Consider the following 13,508-nt stretch of genomic DNA (forward strand, 5'->3'; position numbering starts at 1 on the left):
CACTGTATGATTAAAGAAACCTGGAGGGTGAAGAAAAAATAACAGAAATCTCGTTCATATTTACTCCTTCAACAAACTCCCGACCTCAGAAGGACAAACCATAAGTTAGGTAATAAAGTCATACAACGAACACAACCATATCGCTCTCCTGAAATTCTCGTATGTATGTTTAAAACTCTACTGTTGTTCCACGCCAACCAGTCTATATTTTTTGTTGTACCTTCGAAGTGAAAGATTTGTTGATGGTTGGACTCTAGTCAGTCAGAAACTACTATTAATAAAGAGTTTGTTTCGTCCAGTATTCCTGCGATTAGAAGGGCCTTATCTAAAAGATATTTCATTTGTATATGAGAAAAGAAGAAAGTTTATTTTCTAAGAATAAAATAAATATTTTCAATGTGAAGCTAACATTAAGTTTCGAAGATGAGCTAAACAGAAGAATTTACCATTTACATCAGTTTTCAGATAGTTCACTATACTCTGAAATGGAAAAAAATGAAACTTAGAAACATTTTACAAAAGAGACTTCGACAGAAAGTGCAACATGTAAATATTGCAAGGTTAAAATAAAATAAAGAACAAAGGTAACACAAACGTGTTATGGAAACATTTAAAAGCACAGCAACCAACTATATCAGTGAATCCTAAGAAAAGTTTTAACGAATTTTAGATATTCAATTTTATCATCACAATTTCAGATGTAGGTTTGGATACGAATCAAGATCTGAGATTCGAATTTCGGATCCAGATCCGAGATCCGGATCCAGGTCCGAGATCCGAATTTCGAATCCAGATCCGAGATCCGGATCCGGATCTCACTGGATCCGGGATATCCGGATACGATAATTTTTGGCCATCCCTAGTCTCCATCCGATTTCTTTAAATTTTTCAGATCAACTACAAGCACAAACAGTATAGCGTTTTTTGTAGTATTTCAGAAGGCACTTTTAACCCTTATAATGTTTTTGCGCATAAACAAAAATACGTGTCGATTTATTTCCAGTTTGCTCTTGATCTGCCAAATTTGAAGCAAAACGGATAGGGACACTTGAGAAAAACGAAAGGGCTTTTTTTTTTTTTTTTTTTTTTTACATAGGGTGTATATAATATCTACACACAATTTAATTTGCTTCGGTTCACTCCTTCCTGCGCTATTACGGAAATATTTACTTTTTTTCGAATGGGGCCTAGACCCCAAAAGTGTTTTTCCACTGAAGGTGAAACACGTTTCATTTATTGTTTTGGAATATATGAAGTTTCGTTGCAATTCGAAATATTCTTTAGAAACGTCTGACATATGCTAATTTTCAATTTTGATATTTAGTAATCAACGGTTTAGAATGTCCGTGCCTCACTCAACCGCTTTTTTTCCAGGATAATACGAAACCCAATTAAGGTAAGTGCACCAATAGCTGACACTTTAAGGATGCATTTCTAAATGTAATGCTTTGGTTTGTAAATAAAACAACATAGGAAAATTATGCCTTTAGTAACTGAAAGATTTAAGTTTAAGGAATGGTTTTCAATTGATATAAGACCTTCAGATAAACATATATGAGTTACCGAAATTTATATGGAACATAACCTACTTGTACCAGTTGCTGACACGCAGAAAATACCAATGATCCAATGCCTGACATAGTAATGTACCAAAAGCTGACATTAAAATGAAATCATTTATTAGTAAAAATAACATCACGTATTCTTTTAAAATATAGGTTAAACAGAAGTAACAGATTTATAATAGGTAGAATATGCTTTTTGTTTAGTATTTATTCAAATATATCCATTTAAAATTTCAAGACATTTCTTACCTTTTGTTAACGCGATAATTCTCAATTTCTTCTATCAGATATGCCCCCAACTTGGAATCAAATAAGATTTAGGTGAATTGATTTTTTTAATATGTCTTCATATGCATACAATAGCTTGTCTTCAACTTTCGGCCAATACCAGCCATATCTACTCTTTAGCGTAACTTTGACGAAAGCTTCGTTTTGCTTAGTCTTCAAAATCCTTCCTGGAAAATATTCACTTTTATATTATAATATATTTCTTCCACTATGCCGATGTTGCGACTGAAACTATTTTCTCTCTCCTACTCTTTAAGGTAGGCGTGATTGTATGGTGCGGCAAAATAAAGATCTTTTAAATGGCGAGGGAGTTAATAGTATCAGTACTTTTCTTTGCTCCCTGTTCATGGTTAGGAACGTCAATTTCTGTAGTTTTCGAAGTCCTTGGAACTGAAAACATAGTTTCACTTCTATTTTGATGAGTAGAAATTTTAGTTACTTCTGCAACTTGTTCTAGCGTAGAAACGTCAGTTCCTGTAATTTCCGAAGTGCTTGAAATTGATATATTAGTAGTGTCATTCGTATTTTGTTGAGTAGATATTTCATCCGTAACTTGTTTGTTGTCTATTCTGGGTGCAGAAACATGTCTGCTACACTTCTCTGCATCCATAGGAGGAAAAGATTTTTATCTTCTATGTTGTCTAAAAGCAACATCGGAGATTTCTTTTAACTTTCTCAGTACAAATTCTTTGCTTTAGGAAACACAAGAATTAATTTATTTGGCCGTGATGAGTTTCATTGGAGAGATTTCCGGAAGATATCTCTCAAGTTGTTCCTCCTTTCCTGAACTTTTGATAGTCTATATTATCAGCGTTAAATGCGTAGAGACCACATGCTCTGAATCCATTTTGTATTGCAGTAGGAGTTATTGACATTTTCATTGTATTTTTCCAAAAGAGTTGCAAAGTCTTCATTTCTTAGCTTTCTACCGTCATGTTTGATTCTCCACTGATGCACACCACATTTCCAAGCGCTCTTGAGATGATGGAAAACTGAAACATCCATCGGTTGAAGAACATGAGTGGAATTCGGATACAAAGCTACAAGCACAATACCATTGTTACTACAAAAAGTGCTTAGAGGCTTAGTGAGATGCTATGCATGACCATCAAGGAAAACCAACACAAGAGTTTTGATATTTGACTTTTCAAGCCATGGTTGAAACACATTAGTCATATATTCATAAAATGTCTCTACTGTCATCCAACCTACTCAGATCTACCAATACTCCAATTCTTAGGCATTGAATTAGCTACAGAAGCTGGTATTCGTTTGCAACTCTATACAACCATCGGGGGAGCCAAAATACATGCACTAGTTGTAATCAGCATTGTAATCATACATTCTTTTTCATCATTGCTTGCATATGTGTATATAGTTTTTTCTTCCTTACGAACTAACACCTTATTTCCTTTCGGAAACGAAAAGGATGCAGTCTCGTCTGCGTTAAGAATTCTGGATGGATCTTAAGGTGCCTGGATAAAATACCGCACTTTCGGCTGTTCACTCACCTCGGCTCATCTGGTTTCCAACTACAGGAGAAAGTGCCACTATCTATCTGTGTTCGTTCTAATCAATGAAAAGTTAAAAAGAAGCAGATCACGAATTTTTATTTTGTCTTAAATCTGTTTCAGAACAACCACATTTTTTTCTGTAAAATGATGTTTGCATCATTGCGCTGCTCAAATCCATTGAAAATGTTTATGTCAGGTCTTGGTACAAAACAGTATTTTGCTGCTCTAATAAGTGACAACCCCTGTCAGCTTTTGGACCGAGACATCCAAATTTAGTGAAATTGATACCACAAGACAAGTGTTACTTTCTCGTGTAAATTATGTGTGAAATTCATAAATTAATGTCGTTATGCTGTTTACCAATGCCTGACATGCAGTGTCAGCTACTGGAATAACCCTACACAAAAGGACACCAATTCCTGACACCCCCCTCCTGAAGCTTTAGAATTTGAAATTGAACAAAATTTTCGTCCCGCAATTCACTACACTGTTTCACCAACAGAATACATATTCAACATGCTACTGAACTAGAAAAAAATCATAAATTAAGATAAGAGTAACAAGGTAAGTAGGCTTACCGTATTTCTTAAGAATTCTTCTCATTTTTGCATATTTCTTCATAGCGCGTAATTCAACTTCGTCATACTTCTATCAGTTGGCACGCAAATTAACTACGACTAAGCAAAATGTTGCTAAACCATCAAGAAAAGTGTGTGCGCTGAGCAATATGTTAATGATCACAAATAACCTTATTGTGTTCAATTTAAGATAAAAGTGTCAGCTTTTGGAGCAGTGTCAGCTACTGGTGCACTTACCTTATCTCATTTTACGTCTACAATATTTGTGCACAATGTAATTCAATTCGGTGCAGTGCTTCTTGCCTTTTGGGCCTCAAATTTCAAAATTTTGGGTGTGGCTTTTGCCCCCTTAAAACCGTTTTTCCCCAGAATAAGAAACCGTATTCGTTTTTTTTTTTTGCGTATTGTCCCTACACAATGTGTAGTTCCAATTCTTCATGTCCTTCAAGCACTTGTGACATACTGTTATTAGCACTTTTGATATTTCACGATCAAAATTTTGGAGGGGTCTGTGTCCCACCTAAGCGGTTTTCTTTTTTTCCAGAAAATAAAGAACCTGTATTTCCTCATTTTATGTCTACAATATCTGAGCACAATTTCATTGACTTCGGTTGACTTCCTCTGGCCTTTCGGGTCTCAATATTTTAAAAAAAATTGGGTGGGGCTTTTGCCCCCTAAAACCATTTTTCCCCAGAATATAAAAAACCGTAATCCTTTATTTTTTGCGTATTGTTCTTACACAAAGTTTCGTTGCAATTCTTCATGTCCTTTACACACATCTGACATACTGTTATTAGCATTTTCAATATTTCGTGATCCTACCCCACGAAACCCACCTAACCGTTTTTTTAAAGGAAAATACGAAGCACGTATTCCCTAATTTTGTCTGCAATATGTGTATAAAATTTCGTTGACTTCTGTTCAATTTCTTTGCCTTTTGGGCGCCAACTTTCAAAATTTTGCGTGGGGTTTTTTGCCCCCTAAAACTGGTTTTCCGCAGAAAATAGGAGATACGTGTTCATTTATTTCATGTGTAATATCTACTTGCCAAATTATATCAAAATCAAAGTGTTACACATCGGAAGTTTTATTGTTAGTTTGTAACTAATAGTTCTTTAAAGTTTTGGAGGCGCGGTGGCTCAGTTCATCTCCGGTGCTTGGGGTCCCATGTTCGATTCCAGCTCGCGCCGTGTGGACTTTGTGGTGGACAAACACCGTGCTCGTGTGTTTTCTCGGGGTTCTCCCGTTTCCTCCCACATTTTTCATTCCACCATTTCACTCATCTCTCATCATCACCGTCTCCTTTAGCCTAACCGGCATAACCGCAGGACGTAAAACTAAAGATTTCATTTGATTTTTTTCTTTAAAATTTTATGAACAAATAGTAGGAATTAAAGATTATATAAGCGAAAAATTGAGATCTATTGCAAGTTTCGTCTCCTTTCAACATTGAAGGAAATGACGGCACAGGTATTTGGATTCAAGGTAGACATGAAATTTGAAACTGAGATTTCACTATATTTCTGTCATCATTTTAATTCACACTGTAAAGTTCTTAAATGCTAATTAAGTCAGGATTTTGCATCCAAATAAAGTTGCAACATAATAATTGCTAGAAAACCCGAATTGGCAACGCGAATTTAAGATTAGTCGATACTTTAGATATCATGGAAAAAAGGTGAAGAGTGTAACCTAAGCGTGTGGCCAAGTAGGTTGCAAGGCGATATAATAAATTGCATGTCTTCTACTCGCCAGAGTCCACCTCAACCGTTTCATTTTGTTTTAAAACAAAACACTTTTATCATGAGTTACATTAGCATACAGTACATGAGTGATTATTTATATTATGATATAATATACTATGAGTTTTAATAGAAAAAGTGCAGCCACTCGATAATTATTACGTAGTAAGTTTTCAATAGATTCAGTGCTTGATCGTGCCGTGTGTGAAGTTGTGAAATAATTATCGCTTTTCCCTTGACGCCCTGGTATACACTGGATAAAATGGGTTTCAATCCTACTTTATTTACACTGGATAAAGTTGGAAAGTATGCTTTAGTTCCTACCTTGACCATATGCTTGTTCGGCGGCTAGGTTTCCGAGACGAGACGAGACGTCTCTTGAAATGCCTCGTCTCGTCTCGTCTCATGTCACAAAAATGCAAAAATTCATAAACTCGGAATAAATTATTGCCTTCGAAAGTATACCAGCGTTTATTTCAAATGAGGACTATCCTAAAAACAAGGAATACCTAAAGTTTTTTTTAATGATTCTTACATACAGCTTTCATTTGCATTTTCCAATCGATTCAACTTTAAATATTTTGTGATACTGTTCCAGATTCAAGTAAAATGTTAAACTATTCATCGAGATCACAGAAGATTTCATTCTGAGTGCTGGTGGTTATATGTATGTATAAAAATCCTTTATGGAAATACAAGTTCTCTTAATGCCAGTTTCATCAGTGACTAACCATTGTTTCATGAGTTTTCTCGTTCCGAACAAAGACACAAACGTGTCAGCCTTTTTCTGCCTGAGTTTGAAAGGATGCTGGTTTGACAATAAAATTTAGTTTCTTTTTATTGTTTTATGATGTTATTCGAACCAAAGCCATTTTTGAAATCGGAAAGTCACATAGGTTGCAATTCTTAATAGTTTATTTCATACACACTACAGATAGAACTACTCATAGTATTTTAATTACACAGCACATAGTTCTTTGACATAGAAGGACATCTTTGGTTATAGCAATATCCAGTATTACCAATGGGCATTTCCTCCTCGGCCGTCATTGTGCCTTGCTCGAGCTCCACTAGACACATGGATGCTCACGTGAATGTTCCCCAGAGCATTATTATTATTATTATTATTATTATTATTATTATTATTATTATTATTATTATTATTATTATTATTATTATTATTACATTTGAAGCAAAATCCAATAACACGACATTAATTATTAGTTTTAATTAACTGAATTGAGCTGATAATTAAATCTTGATTTCGAAAGATCAACTATTAAGTTTATCTGTTCTGTACCTTTCTAAATTGGAATTGGTTTCAAGGGTGTTTCTGAGTGAATACTTTCTTCAAAATAATATTAAAAATTATAGAAAGATTTTCGAGACATTTGAGTCGAGTCGAGATTTTTACGAACAGTCTCGACTCGACTCGTGTCTCGAGTCGAAAATTAGAGTCGAGAAATACGTTTGTCTCGACACGTCTCGAATTTTACAAAGTGTGTCTCGACTGGAATTCCAGTCGAGATTCGAGACATGTCGACTCGTGCGTATCCCTAAATATTCATATTTTAAATGTGCAATACTACCTCGCGAAAAATGACACCGAATTAATTTATCAAAGTCTACTTTCTTCTTGTTAGATTAGTAATCGTTGTTTAGGACAGATTATGCAAAGTCAGATATGGTTATGTATGTTTACACTTTCGTTTCTTTCTGTCAAAGTATATTCCTATAAATTCCCATTTATTATTAATAATTTATTTCTTGCGTTTATTAATAACTCTCTGAAAAACCCATTATTCGCATGTTGGCTGTATTTGGAAGTCAACACCTGTAGTAGTATCACCGTTGATTTCAGCGAGTGCGAAAACTATGGATTTGACATTAATATCGGTAATTAATATCGGACATTTTTTACATGTCAGGGTATCCCGTCTGGTACCCCGACCCGCAACCAAATTGACTGAATTTGGAAGTTAATGCAATCGGAGTTCCACCATTGATCTCAGAGACCGCCAAAACTATGAATTCGACACTAATATCGGTCATTTTCTACTACTTTTACATGTCCCTGTAAACGTCTCCTGAAACCCCCTGATTCGATTTAAAAAAAAGAACGCTTGATTTTGATCTGGGACCTGGACCAAGGTACTCGAGATGAAAATTTAGTAACTCTTGGTCCTCTCGTCTGGTCTCCAGTCAGCACACAGATACAGTGATGCGCACGAGACGAGTCGAGAAGGGATTTTCCTGACGAAATTCGAGTCGAGACACGGCTCTTCCAATAGTGAAATATACATTTTTCGAGTCGAGACATCACTTTTACAGCACATTTTCGAGACCAGACAGCCACAAACCTTGTCTCGTGCGCATGCCTAGATACATACATACAGACAGACAGACACACAAACAAACTTTTTATTTTATTTATATTAGATTAGGTGTATTTCAAACAGTTTTTCTTCCAGAAGTGTTTTTATGGGAGACTGCCCGCCCGGAGCTCTGAGAGTACCCCGGGAAGAGACCAAAAAAATACATGTATAATATAATAATAAATACAATAATATCAACAGTGTCCCCCGGAATACGAAATGTGCCCACCGGGAACATAGTTTCTGAAAGAAACACTGATTTCAAACACAACAGATAGAACCAACGGCGCCGACTTTCCAAAATGTATGTAGGTGCATATCAATGGCGGGGCATGTTATAAGTTTTCAGGGGAGTCTCGATTTTTTTTATTGATTTCTTTTCAGTTAAAATCTTTTATGAACACTGTCATAAAGAGCTGTGCTGTGCTAAAGTAAAATATACCGGTAATATACGGATAAGTTGGGGCTGTCCTAGCTCAGTCGGTAACACGGCTGACTTAAACGTAAAGAAACAGGTTTAAATCCGGGTACAAGTTTAATTACTGTAATACATATTCCCAACATATATAATCGTGATATTTAGTGTATATTTTCAACAACTTACATGATGCACATTGAGTGCAAGAGGCAGTGATATTATCAACAAGTTACTAAAAGAAAATACTACATTCATACAAATTAAAATGAAAAAGTCATCATAAAAGAAAATAATTTTAATGTTATTGCAGAAAGAACTTCCAAGGATTTTGTTGTGGACATAAAGCATAAAGTGACTAACTTAGTGCCTTTGCACTGAAACACACAATCATGCTTTAGAGGTTAGAAATTTTAACTTCCATCTCGATGTTTTAATTGTTTACTTTTTGATAGTGGTAAGTGAGAAATATTTATTTTATTATGTTTTTACGAACCTAAAAATGTTGCCTGCAGCGCCCTGACAAGATTATTTATGTGAGTGCTGGAGCCAGGGAGCACCCACGTAGTCGGCGCGCATGGACAAAACAACCCCTAGCATTTTTTACACAGCACATGGTTGTTTGGCATAGAACGTTGCTATTATACAAGCGAGTTCCAGCTAGTTAAGGCTTTTATTAACAGCCGGGGGCAGAATTATGTTATATCGATGTACTCGCTTTTTCACAAACCTTTGCACTCTTCAAAAACAAACCGCGTAACTCAATTTGTATCACTCCGCGCACGAGTATTCAGCGATTGGTGCAGGAGAAAATGCTTCGTCTGTTTCCCGCAATATTTCTGCTTCTGCACGTGCATGTAATCCTTCACTGGTAACCTTCCTGCCTGCATGGCCATCATCAATATAGCGCGCGCTCTGCGTATTTGTCAGTGGGTGTAGCTGTTTTCCTGTTAAATTTAAATTTTTGTGTAAGATGTCAATTCACATATAGAGATGTGCTTTTAATTGAAACTAAAATGTTCTTTGTGTGATTTAAAAATACAATAATTGCTACTTAGGTTGAACAAGTGGAATTTCTTGGGGACTATTTTCTTATGGAAGAATAATGGTCATTTGGCTCATTGCAAGTGTTGCTCACTTCTGATTATATTTCTTTTTTTTGTTGTTGTGAAGAGTCGTAGTCAGACTGTTTAGTAGAGATGCAAGGGCTCGGAAAAAAAACGGCTTTTTTGGAAAAAAACTCGGTTTTTTCTGCTTCGCTTTTTTGCTTGGGAAATTTTGGGCTTTTTTCAAAATTCTGCTTTAAATTAATAAAGCAGACTTTGTTTCGCTTCTCTATAACCCAAAAAGTCATTTAATTAGTGGTTGATGCCGATAATAATATAAAACCTCAAAAATAAACCATGAATTTCGAAAAGATGTTTTAAACAATTTTACTTCAACATTTTTACATTATGAATTCCAAAGGATTAACCAATGTATATAACAAAAAAAAATAACCTCCTATATACAAAAGTAAGCAGAGTTGGCAAGAACCATGGTTATTTCTGAAAATGCCAAAAACCCGTTTTTGGGGGGCAGTTTAAACCAGGCTTTTTTGGGGTTTAAACCAGTTTTTTTGATTTAGATATTTTGTTTTATGTATTTATATTACATATTCACGGAAATAAGTTTGTTTCGCCTTGGTGTCATTATGCAACAACGGGGTTATGCTGGAAGAGGTCCCATAAGCTTAAAGAAGTCGAGTCAGTAAATTTCTTAAATTGAGAAACTCCCGAACTAGCCATCGGGAAAATCCCGTCATTCTTTTAAATGTAAAACAATAACGGGAAAATCCTGTTATTGCTTTCTATATAAAATTTAAAGGTCAACGTATTATAATCAGTACGCTAAAACTGAGGTATTAAATTACAAATTTAGTATGTAGATATCATTGAAAGTCCAATCCAAGCTAATGTTGGAAGCTACGTAGGCAATCGATAAATTTTACCAATTTCTATCAATTTATTTAAACAACCTTGGCTTCTTTGTAAAACAGGCATTCAGGCATGCAGAAATATATAATTTGGTTTCGTTTCGTATGTTTAGACTTAACATCCTTACGTAATACGGAGGTTATCAAGGAGAAGACTTTCGCTTAAAGTGACATCCGAACCGCTACTTGGTTTACACATGAAAGAAGGGTTGTGGTTCGACCGAGAATTTAACTTGGGACACCTTGATTAAAAGGTGAAAAGGAAATAAAACTAATGCAGACGGTTTGATGTGGGGAAACGTCACCAGTCACCATGAAGTTCACACGATTCGCATTTTTCGTTCTTTTTATTTTATTTATTTATTTATTTATTTTTGGTTAAACCAGTTGTTTATTTTTTTAAAAAAGAAAATAAACCTGCTGGTGTAAACCAGCCAACCCTAAAAGTAAATACTATTTTTTTTAAAAAAAATACACAAATAACTAGCAAAATTCTATGTAGTATTTTTCAAAATATTCCATACCCTCTTTTTGGAACAAAATAAAATTAAAATAAAACATAAAAAAATACTTAGATTTATATGATGCACTTAAAGGCTGCACATCTAGAGCTTTTGGTTTTGTATATTCTTGAAATTCTACAGTTTTATATAACCACCATCACAGTTTACTCAGTTCTCAAGTTTTCTGAATTTTTAACAAGAGGGATTCAACATATGAAGGGTATGAGGCAAGAACATGGTAACCCACAATTTTACTATTTTAAGAAATTAGAGATTTGCTGCTGCACAATCCATTTTGAAAGTCGGAAAGCTAATTTTTCACATTAAGACTATACATGAAGGATTAAACGAAGCGGTATGCGTTGCTGTCTATCTGGTGCTGCATAACTCAGCAATTAAAAATTTGTTAGTTATCATGTTCTTGGCTCACACACTTCATATCATTATGGGACTCTCCTCAACCCACCACCACCCAAAAGAAAAGGGCTACGGAATCTATTTTACTTAAGATAAATACAACTGCAAAACAAACATGACTGAGTGGAGCTTTTGCGCTTGTATCGGGAAATCCAGGATTCAACTCAGCATTCGACCACTCTGACAAAGCTTTTCTTCATTCCATCTGTGAAGTAGAAATAGTGCGTGTACTGTGAGTTGGCCGACTTCCTTTCTTATTGTTTATAAATCGTTATTATTACTAATTACCAGCAGTGACGGTTTTGCGAGGGTTAGGGGGGGCGGTCTTTCGGACTGAAGCCTGTTCCCCAAAATTACGGAATGTCTAAAACAAACGAAATATCTATTAGTTATGCCTTTACTCAAACTTTAAGCTGCCGTCAAATAAAAATTACGGATGTTTAGTAAAACTAAACATTAGTAAGAAAAAAACTCCCAAAATACTTTTTTAAATTCGCCACTGATTCTCAGAATAAAATGACCTTCAAGGTTGTATCCGGAAGATTATTGCTAAACATATAAACGAAACGAAATATTAGTTATGCCTGTACTCATAAACTTCAAGAACCTCCCAAATAAAATTAGGACTTTTTAGAAAACGAAACAATCAGAGAAACCCCTCCCAAAATACTTTTCTAAATCCGCTACTGATTATTTGTATAAATTGGTATTCAAGGTTGTATCTGGAAAATTATTGCTAAATCCTTGCACAACTACAGTATAACAGAAATGTGGAAGTACGGTTTGACGGACATATTGAAAAACGTATGCTTTGACGGATATATAGAAAAACGTAAGTTTAACTTTTGTGCTAGAAGCGAGAGTACTAAGCTCTTAGAAATGAAACACGGATGACAAACTAAAATGATCTAGAGAAGAAAAAGAATGTCGATAACTCAAAAGTTAAAATAAAGTTAAATAGCATGTAAAATTGCCCTCAAATACTACATTCTTCATGTTAGCTTTAATTCGTAAAATATGTGCTCCATCCATCTTGATGGTGAATTACAGAGCTAAATATGACATTTAGGTCATGCAATTCTTATCTAACTATAGAATATACTATAAGAAAGCTATTTAGATAGAAAAATCATGAAAATGAAAAAAGCCAAAATTTTCAAAATTCTCGTTTTTTTCCCAAAAAAGCCGGCTTTTTATGTGAAAAAAAACCATCGATTCAAAAAAGCCGGATTTTTTGCATCTCTACTGTTTAGTCAGCTTCAGAGAACTGGGATGCAAATGTTCATTATGTTACCAAAAAGAAAAACTGAGCCCTTGTACTAAATTTATATTTAATATATTAAATGCATAATACTTCAGATCATTGGAGAGCCTTTCATTGGATATAAAAAGTTGTAGGCCTATTATTTTAAAGATAAGTAAGAAATAAAGATAAAAGCAATTTCACCGATTCGAAGTAGCGTAACGTCTGATGTTAATTCTGTATGTTATAATCAGGGGTAAATGTAGATTTGAAAAGGTAGAGGTACGCTAGCAAGCGGCATGACGTCACACCGTCCCCCCGCCTATCCTTGCCCATTTTAATTTCTTAGGAACTGGGGGACGTCGTACATATTTTTCCGAGGTCGGGGATGGCGTTCTCCCACGTTCCCCCACTTTTACCCCTGGTTATAATTCGCATATCGATTAAAAGAAACGATCGGGTTTAACTCTTAACATACCAAGCGGGGTCTTCTAGGAACCCTAGAGGGCGATATTTGGTGATACTGCTGCAACTATAAGAATCAATTTATTCTGGATTTTTATGTGTGTCCTGCATTTGTTTGGGATATACTATCTATTACATAATTAGATCAACGATGCGTTCGTTAAAAAAAATACAAAAAATAAAAACACACTTGAAAATGTAAAAGCTCCATTGTTAAACTTGTATTTCAGATTTACGAACACAAAAGTATAAAATTGTACGAAAAACTTTACTTGAATATTAATATTATGTTTACTTGAATATTACTCAAGTAAACATAATATTTGATGTCAACAATGCTCATTTAACTTAGGTATGCTTTTAGACATCCAAAAAATAATAATTTGAGTTGCAATACTATGTTGAAATTTTAAAATAATACTTGGGGT

The sequence above is a fragment of the Thermobia domestica genome, chromosome 7 (genome assembly GCF_964235325.1).
Source record: "Thermobia domestica chromosome 7, izTheDome1.hap1.1, whole genome shotgun sequence".
Classification (NCBI taxonomy): Eukaryota; Metazoa; Arthropoda; class Insecta; order Zygentoma; family Lepismatidae; genus Thermobia; species Thermobia domestica.